We start from the raw sequence: 16,149 nt of genomic DNA, 5'->3' as shown, positions 1-16,149 counted from the left end.
CTTTCTGTTTCATATCACTCGCGAATCGGTAATAGTGAGGGTCAACCCCACGACGATCAGGGGAACGTGCTCACTCGTCATACTCCGGTGAATTATACAGTTTACAACTCATTCGACCATCATTCTTGCCTGTCTCTCCCACACTACTTGTCACTCGACACTCACTAGTACTACTCCGCACTCAACACTCGTCTCACTGCCTTCTGCAGCGCTTGACAATCGACTCCTGTCTACTATCGACCTGGGCGTCCGATACTAGCATCTATGTTCGTGGGATCACGGATCCCTTACACCTTCTTTGGACCTATTATTTTCTCTCGTGCTTCTGTGACTGCCCAATTTAGAGATGTCCAGTCTTCTTCAACTGATTACTGAGCTGTTCCTTACTGCAGTGTCTATAGCCTTAGAGACCTTCAAGTGTATCTCTACGGTCCTTAGTATTTTTGTATGCCACTTCCGTGCGTACTGATTCTTCCCGACTAATGTCTTAATCTTCAGCTTATTCTTCATCACTAATAAGTTGATCTGAGTCTATATCTGCTCCTGTGTACTCCTTACATCCCAGTATATGATTTTGGGATGTCTGTCTGTCAATGATGTAATCTAACTGAAATCTTTCGGTCTCTCCTGGCCGTTTAAGTGTATACCTCCTCTTCTTGTGACTCTTGAACAGAGTATTCGCTATTAATAGGTGAATTTTACTGAGGGACTCAATTATTCCTTATTCTCTGTAATTCCTAGAACAAAGCCCATAGTCTCATGTAAGTCTTTTTTTCTGTGCCACCTCGTACAACCGCATTCCAGTCCCCATCATTATTACATATCTCCCTTTACGTACTAAATTACCCATTCATTATCTTCATATCCTTTCTCTACCTCTTCATCTTGAACTTAGAACGTCGGCATATATAACTAAACTATTATCGTCGGTGATGGTCTGATGTCGATTACGATGAGAACAACCCTATCATTAAACTGTTCGCAGTAGTTTATTTCCAGACCTACCTTTCTATTCATTACTAATCGTACTCCCGTTATACCACTTTCCGCATCTGTTGATATTACCCTGTACTTATCTGATCAGAAATCCTTGTCTTCTTCCATTTCTGTTCACTGATCCCTACTACAACTAGATTGAACCTTTGCATTTCCCTTTCCAGATTTTCTGGCTTTACTACCACGTTCCCCCTTCTGACATTCCACGCAGCGATTCGCGGAACGTTATCCTTTCGTTGGTTATTCAATATTTTTCTCACGGTCATCTTCTTCTTGGCAGTCTCCTTCCGGAGATCCGAATGGAGGACTACTCAGGAACACATGTGCTGTGGATACACATTATGTACCTTTAATAAAGTGATTTCCATTGCCTTTTGCATCCTCATGCCGTTAATCATTGCTGATTCTTCCACATACAGGGGCAGTTTCCCAACCCAACGACAAGGGAGTGCCCAGAACCTCTGTTCGCTCCTTCACACTCTTTGACAGTTGGCAGCATGAGGGTGACTTCTTATGCCGGAAGTCTTCGGCCGCCAGTGCTAACGACTTTTACTCAAAATTGAAGTGGTTGAGTGGTTCCAACCCGGGACCGAGGACATTTTGATTACTAACAGAAAACGTATCCCTAGACCATAGGTGAAATTACATCAGCACTCAAATAAATATATAACGTAATCACAACAGTCGGAAAAGCTTGTAAATATGTTGCAGTGTAGGCTGTACTGAGTAATAATTGTTAAAAAATAGATATTTTGCGTCGTTTCCGAGTTAACTATCATTGAATTTAGACAATCAGGCCGTTGTCCGTGCAAATTCAATCGGTCAGTCGGAGGCAGTATCATCAAACGTGTACTTAGTTTGGATTCCTATAACCGAACAAGAAAGAGATTCAGAAATTGTACTTGGACGGTAGTAACGATCGAACCCATACCAAAGGCTGAGCATTCTCGTGCGATATAATCTATGCTATGGAAACAACTGACATTTGATAATTTTGATTTGCAGCTCCTTGTATTGGCCGTGTTTGCAGTTAAAATTGTTGGATGTGAGGTGCGCCAGTTATGCAAAACAAGCTACCTATTGTAATTAACACACAAGTGATCCAGAAAATTCATGCACACCAAATGTAAAGAATAAATAAAAACGAAAACCCACTGATGATGGCACAGTGGTGCCGAAACATGTTTGGGTACAGAGAGAAAACGGTGTTTTACATAACTGGCGTGCCTCACATCCAACAATTACAACTGACATTAATTGCATCTGGCGGGCCGCGTGAATCTGTGAGCTCAATGGCGTGATTTGTTAGCTCCAATGATAATTAACTCGGAAACGGTGCAACGTTTTATTAATAATTCTTTCTCGGCACAACCTATCCTGCCGCACTCTTACAAGCTTTTCAGACTGTGTCTGAACATGCTGTATATTTATTTGAGTGTTAATGTAGGTAGCCTTAATTAAATAAGAGAGTGATATTCTAGTTTGCCGTCCTGTGGTTGGCTGCAGAAGCTAATTTTACTTTCATCTCTTGCAAGTATCCATAGTGTTTCTCAATAAAAGATTCTGTTGAGAAAGATACACAAAAGAGATCACTCTTTAACGTTTCTTCTATTGGAATATTAAAATAGATATTGGTGATGTGAAAGGAAACTTATTTTCCTCTTCGACCCTACCATATTAGTACGAAACTGGACACACTGCCCAAATAATATTATACACTTCATTTACAACAAAAAACTAAGAAGTTTAAGAAACAACATAAAAGATGTAGTAACTCCAAAGAATGGAAAATTCGAATCCTCTGACATCACGAATTTCTACACCAATATTCCAATACATTATAGAGTTGATTTAATAGAAACCAGCTTGCTACAATATAGACAATTACCCCTTACTGATATACAAGAGATCACTGACCTGCTGAAACTAGTGCTAAACCAGAACTTCTTCGAATTCAGTAGTGCATTAACCAATAAAACGTTCTGTGTGCTGCACTCAAAAGTGGTGAGGGGGTAGGGGGAAGATCCTTAGAACACCTGAAGCATTATCACCACCACCTCAACTATATTTTTTGTTAGTCCAACGTAGATGCCTTTTGGACCAATGAGGTACACTATTATGTAAATACATTAAAGAGTTATAGTATACATATGTAACACGTTAAAGATGTACACAAACCTAACTTGAATACCTGTCAGTTATACACGCATACATTTTCTTATACATTTTACTATTAATCACCAGATGCACAAATTCACGGTCCATCGCACTGACTGTGCATTGTGACAGCAAATTCATATCATAAACTGACGACTATATCAGCTGAAATTCGTTCTCATACAAGTGCAGCGATAATGTTTACAAATTAGGTTAACCGATCGTAGCTTGATCAGAGATGCATAAATTTATAATATTAGTGTTCATGGCATTGATGAAGAACAAAACTAATAAAACAGAGGGAGACATATGAACCGTTAAGCATTAAAATCTATGTGGCGAAGCGTAGACTAAACGAATGTAATAGTCTGGTGCCAAATCCAAAGATATTGTAAAAATGTATGTATGTATGTACAATGTTCTTCGTCTCCCCCTAAACCAAACGTGGTACACATATCACTTACTGTCTGGGAGGAATCGCTGTGGGCGTAAGAACAGCCGACCTATGAAAGGTAATGTATCCCATGACATGTGAATACCCACACTGCATTCATCCGCTGTTAGAGAATGAAAGTACTTAGTGAGTTGCAACAAACTATCTCTCGCTGATGACCTTCAAAATCATAAAAGGAAAGATTTTTATTGCATACTACGTTTTCGCTGTTGATGCACTAAAACTGTCGCATCAGGCACTTCGTTTTAATTTGCGTCTTTACTACTAACTGTATTCGCGACACAATTTGCAGATGGTATCCACAAATACTGATGACTGTACCTACAAAAATTATATTACCGTACGCCATGCACTTTCAGGAGACATGAATTCATAAATTTTGTGCTGTGTCAAAACGAAACTGCAGGGAGAAACTCGCTACATATGCAGATGAGCTATTTGAACAAATACGTGTGAAATACGTCAAACATATGTGAAATATATGTGACATCTGCATACGTGGGCAAAGCCATGCGTATAACGCTACTTCTAAACCTCTGGATCGATTTCAACCAAATTGGGGACACATAGTGTTTAGTCTTTTATTCACCACGAGCAATTCTAGTTGTATCCAATGAAACAATAAGCAACTAGTGGCATAAAAGGAAGTTAGTTTCTGTACCGGTTTCTATTATTGTTGGCAGTCGAAAATAATGTGACAGGCATAACCTTCAAAGAAGAGCACTAACTGTCCGAAACCGGTAGAGACTAAATTTCTTTTATGCTAGTGGTCCCTTAATATTTCTTTACATGCTGATTATTATCTTAAAATAAATATTGTGGAGGGATGAACCAGCAACCTCCTATTTGGGTAGGGGTGATAACGTGGAGACAGAAGTGGGTGCAGGAGTGGAATGCTTATAGGGTGAGAGGAGATGGAATGAGAGAGGCGGTTGGAAAAATGGAAAGGAGGAGATGGGCAGAGAACCGGGAGAGGAGGAGATAGATAAAGTTAAGAGGAGAATGCACAGAGGCAGGAGGGAGATGTGGACAGAGAGAGGGGATAACGGATATGGAGAGAGAGAAGGGAAGGAGGAGATGGACATAGAGGTGTGAAGCGGAGATGGGGCGAATAGATGGATTTAGAAAGAGAAAGAGGGGATCGACAGAGATCAAAGAAACAGAAGGATAGAGGGAGGGTCAGATGTACTTCTAGGGCGTGAAGAGGAGGTAGGGACGGGGGAGGGGGAGGGGGAGGGGGATGGGGAGGGGGAAGAGGAGATGGACTAATAGAGGACTGGAAAAAATATGTACCTAGGTTACCACAGGTACTCATCTAGTAGTATGTAAAGCGTGTAATGCAGATTACGAAAAGTCTGTTAAGTGGGAGTACGACTAGCACGCCAAGGGTCCTGTACAACCTTACTTATGTATCTAGTTTATCTATCCTGGGAATCACGAATATCGACAATTTTAGCCCCTTATCGGTATCGATACAAGAATGAGTACGTCTGCCCCTTCTTGAGAAAAAAGAGATTGAAAGTGTTACAGACAGACATATAAAAAAAGACATAAAAAGTAGTGTCATTTGATTATTGATTAACAGTTTTCGCTGTTTTTCCTTCGCCTATATCTTGAAACCACATATCCAGCCGTATATCATGATTCTACGTCAACAAGGAAAACCCTACAGACTTTGACAAGTGAGTCTGTCTGAAAATATGTGGCATAAATGAACCTACCTTTTAATTGCATTTACAGCGCCGAGTGACTATAGAACTTACTACATCTACATCTACATCCATACTCCGCAAGCCACCTGACGGTGTGTGGCGGAGGGTACTTTGAGTATCTCTATCGGTTCTCGCTTCTATTCCAGTCTCGTATTCTTCGTGAAAAGGAAGATTTTCGCTATGCCTATATGTAGGCTCTAATCTCTTCGCGAGATATACGTAGGAAGGAGCAATATACTCCTTCACTTCTCGGTGAAGGTATGTTCTCGAAGCTTCAACAAAAGCCCGTACCGAGATACTGAGCGTCTCTCTTGCAGAGTCTTCCACTGAAGTTCATCTATCATTTCCGTAACGCTTTCGCGATTACTAAATGATCCTGTAACGAAACGCGCTGCTCTCCGTTGGATCTTCTCTCACTCTTCTATCAACCCTATCTGGTAGGGATCCCACACCAGTGAGCAATATTCAAGCAGTGGGCGAACAAGTGTACTGTAACATACTTCCTTTGCTTTTGGACTGCATTTCCTTACGATACTTCAAATGAAACTCAGTCTGTCATCTGCTTTACCGACGATTAACTTCATATGTTCATTCCATTTTAAATCACTCCTAATGCCTACTCCCAGATAATTTATGGAATTAATTACTTCCAGTTGCTGACCTGCTATAATGTAGCTAAATGATAAAGGATCTTTCTTTCTAAGTATTCGCAGCACATTACACTTGTCTACATTGGGATTCAATTGCTATTCCCTGCACCATGCTTCAATTCGTTGCAGATCCTCCAGCATTTCTGTACAATTTCCCATTGTTACAACCTCTCGATATACTACAGCATCATCCGCAAAATGCCTCAGTGAACTTCCGATGTTATCCACAAGGTCATTTATGCATATTGGGAATAGCAAGGGTCCTACGACACTCCCCTGCGGCACACCTAAAATCACTCTTACTTCGGAAGACTTCTCTCCATTGAGAATGATATGCTGCGCTATATGACATAAATTTCAAACAGACACGTCTAACCATTCCTTAGAAAAAGTGGTGTTAACAGACAGACAGACATCAGATAATAAATGCCCAAAAAAATTTTATGGGTTAGAATTACAAAGTAACCATTTTCGGATGTTTTACTTCACTCCTACTGTGAAATGCCAACGGTCTTACCATTGTGGTAACTCCGGTTCCCCTCAGATCAAGGGCGGCGCCATTCACGGAAACTGACAACAGCAGGGAGAGCGGTGTGCTGACCACATGTCCCTCTGTATCTGCATCTGGTGACGCCTAAGGGCTGAGGTTGACACGGTGACTGGTTGGTACCCTTGCGCCTTCAAGGCATTTCGAATGGCCGGCCGGAGTGGCCGGGAGGCCCTAGGTATTAAAGTCTGTAGTCGCGCGACCGCTACGGTCGCAGCCTCGAATACTGCCTCGGGCATCGATATATGTGTTGTCCTTAGGTTAATTAGGTTTAAGTAGTTCTAAGTTATAGGGGACTGATGACTTCAGCAGTAAAGTCCCATAGTGCTCAGAGCCATTTGAACCATTTTAAACCTGTTCGGACGGTATTTGTTTGTTTCGTACTGTGAAACCTGCTTCTTCCCACAAAAAATGGTTCAAATGGCTCTCAGCACCATGGGACTCAACTTCTGAGGACATCAGTCCCATAGAACTTAGAACTACTTAAACCTAACGAACCTACGGACATCACACACATCCATGCCCGAGGTAGGATTCGAACCTGCGACCGTAGTGGTTGCGCGGTTCCAGACTGTAGCACCTAGAATCGTTCGGCCACCACGGCCGGCCTTCTTTCCACATTTCATGACTCTCGGTTAACGGCAGTTTTTGATGAGTGAGTTTGCGAGTGTAAAAAATGTAACATAAATGGCTCTATCTTTTGACTGCGTTGTCGTTGATGCTTTAATATTTTACACCACCACAAGGTCGTAGATCTTAATATGGGTCGTAGGTCTGAGCGGGATACGGCCATCCGCTCCTGAGAAAAATTGTTTGTAACATTCGGAAAGCCAGCCAGCCAGGCAGACAGAGGGAGAACAAAGACATCCTGTAAGGATTCCGTTTATACCGATTAAGGCATGAACCATAAAAACGAACAAAAAAAGCTTGGACTACCTACCTTTATTTGGCAATCGTTCTAGTAACACGGGCCAGACTAATAACTAATGACCTTTTGGTAACCGAGTTGAAAATATTTCGATATTGTGCTGTTTCATCAAAGGTTATCCGATGTCAAAAACAATTAACTTCACTGAAAACATATTATAGCATTCATTTATTTTAATACACCTTTTTAAAGCAGATATTCGTAAAGATTAATTTCACCTGTACAACATTCATCTTACTTAGCAACGCCCAATTCATATTTCACCGCACTGTAGAGTCTAATAATAAGTAAATTATGTACTGTCTAAAACAATTCACCTTCACTGAAATGACATTGTAATAGACAGTCTTAAAAAGGCGGTATTAAATTTGTCTACACAAGAATTACTTTACATAACACAACTGAGCTAAAAAATAAGCCACATCTCAACAGTCCCATTTAGGAGCATTTGGATGTGCTGGGTTACTCCGCAAGAATGTCTAAATCCGAGGTATTTAGTAAAAACGTAAGTAATACTTAATTACTTTTATCCATGAAGCAATAAGGATTACAGCAGTTTCGTAATAGTGTTGCATAAGCTTTAAACCCTTCGGGTACTTACAATCTAGTGGAATCGACCATCTTTTTTTATCATCATCAACTGCTAAAATGAACTGACATATTTCTAACGGGATGGTACATATAATTCAATTTGGACGGATATTCTCTTACTACGTGTGTACTTGTCTGTACACTTGAGGTATTGTCGGCCATAATATAACTGGCAGCTTAATATAATATATGAAGCTATTTTCGGGAACAGGTCTAAAGTTTACCGTAAAATTACATAGTGTGAGTACCCTACGTGAATGTTTATGAAAATGTTGTTTCCTGTCGGTAAGCCATATAACACAACTACACTCATGGTCATAAATTAAGGATGATTGCAGGATGTGTTGCCACATAACGTGGCACTACACAAAACTGGCGCTAATAGCATAGGTGCATAGCGAACACACACGACACAAATTTGTAAGTCCACGATATTGGTGATAAGTTGAGAAAACCGTCCCGAAACACACGTGCTACAAAACGCCACTGTTTCTTGCGCATGTACCCTGACATCAATCTGGGATGTGATCACCATGCATACGTACACAGGTTGCACAACGGGTTGGCATACTCTGGATCAGGTGGTCCAGCAGCTGCTGGAGGATGGCCTTCCATTCTTCCACCAGTGCCTGTCGGAGCTCCTGAACTGTCCTAGCGGTTTGAAGACGTGCAGCGATACATCGACCGAGAGCATCCCAGATGTGCTGGATGGGGTTTAGGTCTGGACAACAAGTAGGCCACTCCATTCGCCTGATATCTTCTGTTTCAAGGTACTCCTCCACGATGGCAGCTCGGTGGGGCCATGCGTTATCATCCATCAAGAGAAAGGTGGGACACACTGCACCCCTGAAAAGGCGGATATACTGGTGCAAGATGACGTCCCGATGCACCTGACCTGTTACAGTTTCTCTGTCAAAGATATGCGTGGGTGTACGTGAACCAATCATAATCGCACCCCACACCATCAAACCACGACCTCCATGCAGGTCTCTGTCAAGGACATTAAGAGGTTGGTGTCTGGTTCCTGGTTCACGCCAGATAAAAACCCGGCGAGAATCACTGTCCAGACTATAACTGGACTCGTCCGTGAAAATAACCTGGGACCACTGTTCCAATGCCCATGTACTGTGTTCTTGTCATCAGGCTTTACGGGCTCTCCTGTGACTAGGTGTTAGTGGAATGCACCTTCCAGGTCTCCGGGCGAATAAACCATGTCTCTTCAATCGTCTGTAGACTGTGTGTCTGGAGACAACTGTTCCAGTGGCTGCGGTAAGGTCCCGAGCAAGGCTACCTGTAGTACTCCGTGGCCGTCTACGGAAACTGATGGTGAGATATCGGTCTTCTAATGGTGCGGTAAACTGTGGTCGTCCCGTGCTGTAGCGCCTGGACAAGTTTCCTGTCTTCTTTAATCGTGACATAACCTTGCGATCACGCTTTGTGGCACACGGAGGGAACGTGGTACTACCTGCTGTGTTTGACCAGCCTCCAGTTACCCTAGTAAGCATACTAGGGTAACATAACGTCATCAATATGTGTTCTTTGAACCATTTTCAACACACAGTCACCATAAGCACGTCTGAAAACGTCTGCACACTTACTCACTGCACCGTACTCTGCCATGGACCAACACACCTCTGCGTATGTGGACTGCTACCGTGCGACGACCGCAGGTGAAATGCACCGCATTTCATAAAAAAATGGTTCAAAGGGCTCTGAGCACTATGGGACTTAACTACTGAGGTCATCAGTCCCCTAGATCTTAGAACTACTTAAACCTAACTAACCTTAGGACATCACACACATCCATGCCTGTGGCTGGATTCGAACCTGCGACTGTAGCGGTAGGGCGGTTCCAAACTGTAGCGCCTAGAACCGCTCGGCCACTCCGGCCGGCCCGCATTTCATACCTCGAGGTGATTTAAACCCACAAACCGCCCACCAGAGCTTTGTTTCGCCATGTATCAGAATTATCCTTAATTTATAAGCATGAGTGTATAATGCTTGTCCTTACAAAATGGTTACAGAAAATATTTCCTTACGACTGTCCTTATGATGTATTCATGATTTAAATCATGACCCAGTTCAGTAGTCAATTTGAAAGTATGTTCTGAAATTTAACTTTCGCTTGCACTTACGTTGCGCACTTTGACGGTTACCCACAGATGTGGCAGAACACCACGGAAGTTACGCCGGGGAAACAGCTCGGCCCGGCCTGCGCAGTAACATCTGTTAATCTGGAGAAAGCGCCTTGTTGCGCAGCGTTAAAAATTCCCGCAGTGCGCTGCCGCGTCAGCGTGGAGTCGTCGTCTGGGTCTTCCCACAGCGTCTCGTCTGTAATTGAATTTACTAGTGGCGGCTGGAGGAGGAGAGCCCCCCGCGAGCCGCGCCACTGCAGCTCCAACCAGAAGGCCAGCGCGCTCTCTCTGTCTGTCCTTCTTGGTAAGGTCTCCCTCGGCGCCTCTTAAAGAGCGCTACTCTGCTCTCCATTCAACAGCAGTCATGTCGTTAAACATAAAAGGAAAAGCATTACTTAAGATTTTTGGAACTGATGGTTTTACACCCTGGTCAAAAGATCCTGTAATTCTTCACTTTCACTGAGGGTAGCAATGTCACCAGCAAATCTTGTCATTTATATCCTCCTACCTTGAATTTTAATTCCGCTCTTGACCCTTTCTTTATTTTCGTCATAGTTTGAAAGGTAGTGGTGAAAGACTACATACAAGTCTTACACCCTTTTTAATCTGTGCACTTACATCTTGGTCTTCCACTCTTATTGCTCCCTCTTGACTCACGTACATATTGCATGTTACCTGTGTTTTCCTACAGCTTGTGATGACCTCATACCATAGGAAAAATAATTATAAAAATCTGAACTGTTCTAGTTGGAAAACGAAAATATTTGCTATACTTGTCAGTCACAATCTCATTTTATTTGTTGTTGTTGTGGTCTTCAGTCCAGAGACTGGTTTCATGCAGCCCTCCATGCTACTCTATCCTGTGCAAGCTTCTTCATCTCCCAGTTTAGTGTATTCATCTCTTGGTCTCCCTCTACCACTTTTACCCTCCACGCTGCCCTCCAACACTAAATTGGTGATCCCTTGATGGCTCAGAATACGCCCTACCAACGGATCCCTCCTTCTAATCAAGTTGCGCCACAAATTTCTCTTCTCTCCAGTTCTATTCAATACCTCCTTATTACTTATGTGATGTACCCATCTAATCCTCAGCATTCTCCTGTAGTACCACATTTCGAAAGCTTCTATTCTCTTCTCGGCTAAACTATTTATCGTCCACGTTTCACTTCCATACATGGCTACACTCCATACGAATACTTTCAGAAACGACTTCCTGACACTTAAAACTATGCTCGATGTTAACATATTTCTCTTCTTCAGAAACGCCTTACTTGCCATAGCCAGTCTACATTTTATATCCTCTCTACTTCGACCATCATCAGTTATTTTTCTCCCCAAATACAAAAACTCATTCACTACTTTAAGCGACTCATTTCCTAATGTAATTCCCGCAGCATCACCCGATTTAATTGGACTACATTCCATTATCCTCCTTTTGCTTTTGTTGATGTTCATCTTATATCCTCATTTCAAGAGACTGTCCATTCCGTTCAGTTGCTCTTCCAGGTCCTTTGCTGTCTCTGACAGAATTACAATGCCATTGATGAACCTCAAAGTTTTTATTTCTTCTCCATGGATTTTAATTCCTACTCCGAATTTTTCTTTGGTTTCCTTTACTGCTTGCTCAATATACAGATTGAATAACATCGGGGATAGGCTACAACCCTGTCTCACTCCCTTCCCAATCATTGCTTCCCTTTCATGCCCCTTGTCTCTTATAACTGCCATCTGGTTTCTGTACAAATAGGTAATAGCCTATCGCTCCCTGTATTTTTCCCCTGCCGCCTTCAGTTTACTTATGACGTGAAAAACACAATGTTTAAAAGAAATTGCTCTGAAAATAACCTGAGTCAACAAAATTGTGTATATACCCAACAAAACTTCAAAAACATCAAAGACAATATCTGACAGAATTTAGAAAACGTAACAAAATTACGTAAATCATATTCAATGCTGTTAATAATTGCGTGAATACTGGGGGAATTCACCATACATGTACCCACTTTCGAATCTTACGAGCATCTCTCAATACCACGACTCGAAGCAATACAATATCAAAGCTTTTAATACCGTATAAGCATTCGACATGTGTTTTGTGCAAAATCCGAGAGATGGCAGTACTGGCACGTATCGAGGTCATGTCTAGTTAGTAACATCTTTGGAAAGCACACACACAAAGTTTCGCCCATATTGGTCTATTTCTTTGTGTCTGGCATTCATGTGTATTGTAACAGTTCTGATACTAAATATAACTGGGTTTTCTCTTTTGATACTAGTCAATTGTCAGGATGAGCATTCTTAAGCATTATGTCAGGGTGAAAATACTAAATTAATTAATTTTTCTCTCTTAACAACATGTGGGCAGGGTGGGTTCTTCCTTGGCTTCGGTATGAGGTCAAATAAAACATCATTTTTACATAAGATAACTTTTATTGAAGATTTGTACAACTGTTTCTTACTCGATGTTTTGGCCTGGAGAGCGGCAGCTGTGTCGTTTGCGAAGTCTTCTGCTGCGGCAGAGGCGGCGGCGGCGGCGGCGGCGGCGTCTGATTACGCGTGGCAGTGTGTATCTCGTGTCGCCATCTCGCCCAGCTGACTGGATACGCGCAGCGCGAGGTGGCTCGTTTAATTATTGCGGGCGAAGTCGTGCATCGGATGGTGATACCTTGGATGTGGCGTCCCAGTGTTTCTCTTCTCTAAGCGGCCGCGTGTGTTGTGCGTTGGCCAGCGGAGCGGCGCGGCGGGGGAAGGCCAGTGTCCCGGACTCGAACAACTGACTCCCGTTTGCCAGTCTTCGGCTGTCAGATCTTCATCCCCGCTCACAGGTGACTGCTGATGTGAGGCTGTCTCCTTCCCATCCTCACGAGTCACCCGGGTATGAAAAAATCATACTTCAAATACCTTTTAAATTCTGTCCTCTGGCGCTGCGGCTGCTGCTTGCTATTCCATTACAGCGGCGGACTTGGTGCATCTGTGCATGATGCAGTCTCTTCTTGCATGACGGTCTTCAGCACCGAAACTGACTGAAAACTACTGTTACGCTTCTTCACTTCTTTGTCTTCTTCGTCTCTCGTCTGTCAGGCCCACTGCGTCTCGCGTATTTATTTGCTTCAGTTTACTGGAGGTGAACGACTTCACTGTCATTGCCTCTTCTGTCACGTTGAAAAGCTTCTCGAAGAATCTTCTTAACGTTGGTCATTGTCTCTTGGAATGTAGGCGAGGGCGTTTGCTCACATGTGACAACTGAGAAACACGTGAGCCGGTCGGGCGATGCCCTGACAGCTGAATCGACAGCGCCCGCTTATGTGGAACTTGCTGACTTCACGGTCATTGTCTCTTCTGCTCTGCTGTTCTGCCCGCTGTTTGCCAGTATGTAACTCTCTAAACTAAACCAAGTTTTTCATTTATATTCTAATTCCTACTTCACTTTGATTTCAATAATTTATTTACTTAAGTACCACTAAACAGTATCATGGAGGTCGAGTGATTGTCAAAAAATGGATGAAGAAGAATTTCGTGTGGTGATTAAACATTACTTAATGAAAGGAAAAACGCCTCAGGAGACTAAAGAGAAGCTTGACAGACATTACTGTGACTCTGCACCTTCGATTAGAACAGTTGATGCGTGGTTTCCAAATTTTCGGAGTGGCCATATGGGCACGAGTGATGCTGAACGTTCTGGACGCCCTGCGAAGGTTAAACTCCAGAAATCATTGATAAAATCCATGATATGTTGACGGATGACAGAAGAGTTAAAGGTACATAGCATTTTGCATAAACATGATGAAACTATCCGCAAGATGGGTTCCACAATTGCTTACGCTTGACCAAAAACAGAATCGTGTGAAGTGTTGCAAGAAAGGTTTGCAGCTGTTTAGGAAGAATTCGTAGGACTTCAAGCGTTGTTTCGTCACTGTTGGGTGAAACATGGATACATCACTATTCTCCTGAGACCAAACAACAATCTAAATAGTGGGTTACCAAGGGAGAATCTGCACCAAAATTGGCGAAGATCATTCCTTTGGCCGGAAAGGTTATGGCGACGGTCTTTTGGGCTTCGCAAGGGATAATCCTCATCGACTATCTGGAAAGGGGTAAAACTACTACAGGTGCATATTATTCATCGTTATTGTACCGTTTGAAATTCGGGCTGCAAGAAAAACGCCGGCCACTGGACCGGAAAACAGTCCTTTCCCATCATGAAAATGCACCAGCACACACCTCAGCAGTTGTGGTCGCAAAATTAGTGGAAATAGGATTCCAACTCGTTTCACATCCACCCTGTTTTCCAGAGTTGGCTCCTTCGGACTACTATTTCTTCCCCAATTTGAAGAAATGGCTGGCGGTACACAGATTTTATTCAAACGAGGAGGTGATTGCCGCAACGAATAGCTATTTTGCAGACTTGTACAGATCCTATTATTCGAAAAGGATCAACAAATTAGAACACCGTTTGACGAAGTGTATGAGTCTAAAAGAAGATTATGTCGAAAAATGAAAAAAGGTTTACCCCAAACACATAAGTAGTTCTTATTTTTGCACGGACTTTTCAAACGCCTCTCGTTTCATTCGCGCTAACGGCAATGGTGAAATAGCTGCTTTTATGTCGTTGGTCGGATTCCTCCGAGCAACGTGGCGCAGGGGTTAGCGCAATTGACTCTCATTCGGGAGGAAGACGGTTCAAACCCGCGTCCGGCCATCCTGATTTAGGTTTTCCGCTATTTCCCTAAATCAGCATATGCTGGCATGGTTCCTGTGAAAGGGCACGGCCGATTTCCTTCCCCTCTTTCCCTAATCCGAGCTTGAGCTCCGACTCTAATGACCTCGTTGTCGACGGGACGTTAAACACTAATCTCCTCCTTGGGTCTCAGGCAATTATGGCGGTCGCCGTAATTTACGCGTGCAGCCGTATTTCCCTACAAAATACTCTTATTGGCACGAAAGGGAAGCAGTGGTTGGGAATGGAGTGTGACAGGGTTGTAGTCTATCCCCGATGTTATTCAATCTGTATATTGAGCAAGCAGTAAAGGAAACAAAAGACAAATTCGGAGTAGGAATTAAAAACCATGTAGAAGAAATAAAAACTTTGAGGTTCGCCGATGACATTGTAATCCTGTCAGAGACAGCAAAGGATAGGAAGAGCAGTTGAACGGAATGGACAGTGTCTTGAAAGGAGGGTATAAGATGAACATCAACAAAAGTAAAACGAGGATAATGGAATGTAGTCGAATTAAATCGAGTGATGCTGAGGGAATTAGATTTGGAAGTGAGACGCTTAAAGTAGTGAATGTGTTTTCCTATTTGGCGAGCAAAATAACTAATGATGGTCAAAGTAGAGAGGATATAAAATGTAGACAGGCAATGAAAAGGAAAGAGTTTCTGAAGAAGAGAAATTTGTTAACATCGAGTATAAAGTGTCAGAAAGTCGTTTCTAAAAGTATTTGTATGGAGTGTAAGCATGTATTGAAGTGAATCGTAGACGAAAAATAGTTTAGATAAGAAGAGAATAGAAGCTTTCGAAATGGGGTGCTAAGGAAGAATGCTGAAGATTAGATGGATAGATCACATAACTACTGAGGAGGTATTGAATAGAATTGGGGATAAGAGGAGTTTGTGGCACAACGTGACTAGAAGAAGGGATCGGCTGGTAAGATCACCAGTTTAGTATTGGAGGGCAGCGTGGAGGGTAAAAATTGTAGAGGGAGAGCAAGAGATTTAATACACTAAACAGATTCACAAGGATGTAGGTTGCAGTAGGTACTGGGAGATGAAGAAGCTTGCACAGGATAGAGTAGCATGGAGAGCTGCACCAAACCAGTCTGAACTGAAGACCACAACAACAACAACAACAACAACAACAACAGTCAATCTTACATTGCTGTACTCATCAAAATACATTAAATCACCTAATATAATGCGGCTGCAATAATTTTAACATGCAAGGAGAAATAGTTCGAATGAGGGGAAGAAGTTTATATT

Source organism: Schistocerca piceifrons, chromosome 6 (assembly GCF_021461385.2).
Source record: "Schistocerca piceifrons isolate TAMUIC-IGC-003096 chromosome 6, iqSchPice1.1, whole genome shotgun sequence".
Lineage (NCBI taxonomy): Eukaryota > Metazoa > Arthropoda > Insecta > Orthoptera > Acrididae > Schistocerca > Schistocerca piceifrons.
This window is presented reverse-complemented; position numbering follows the sequence as displayed.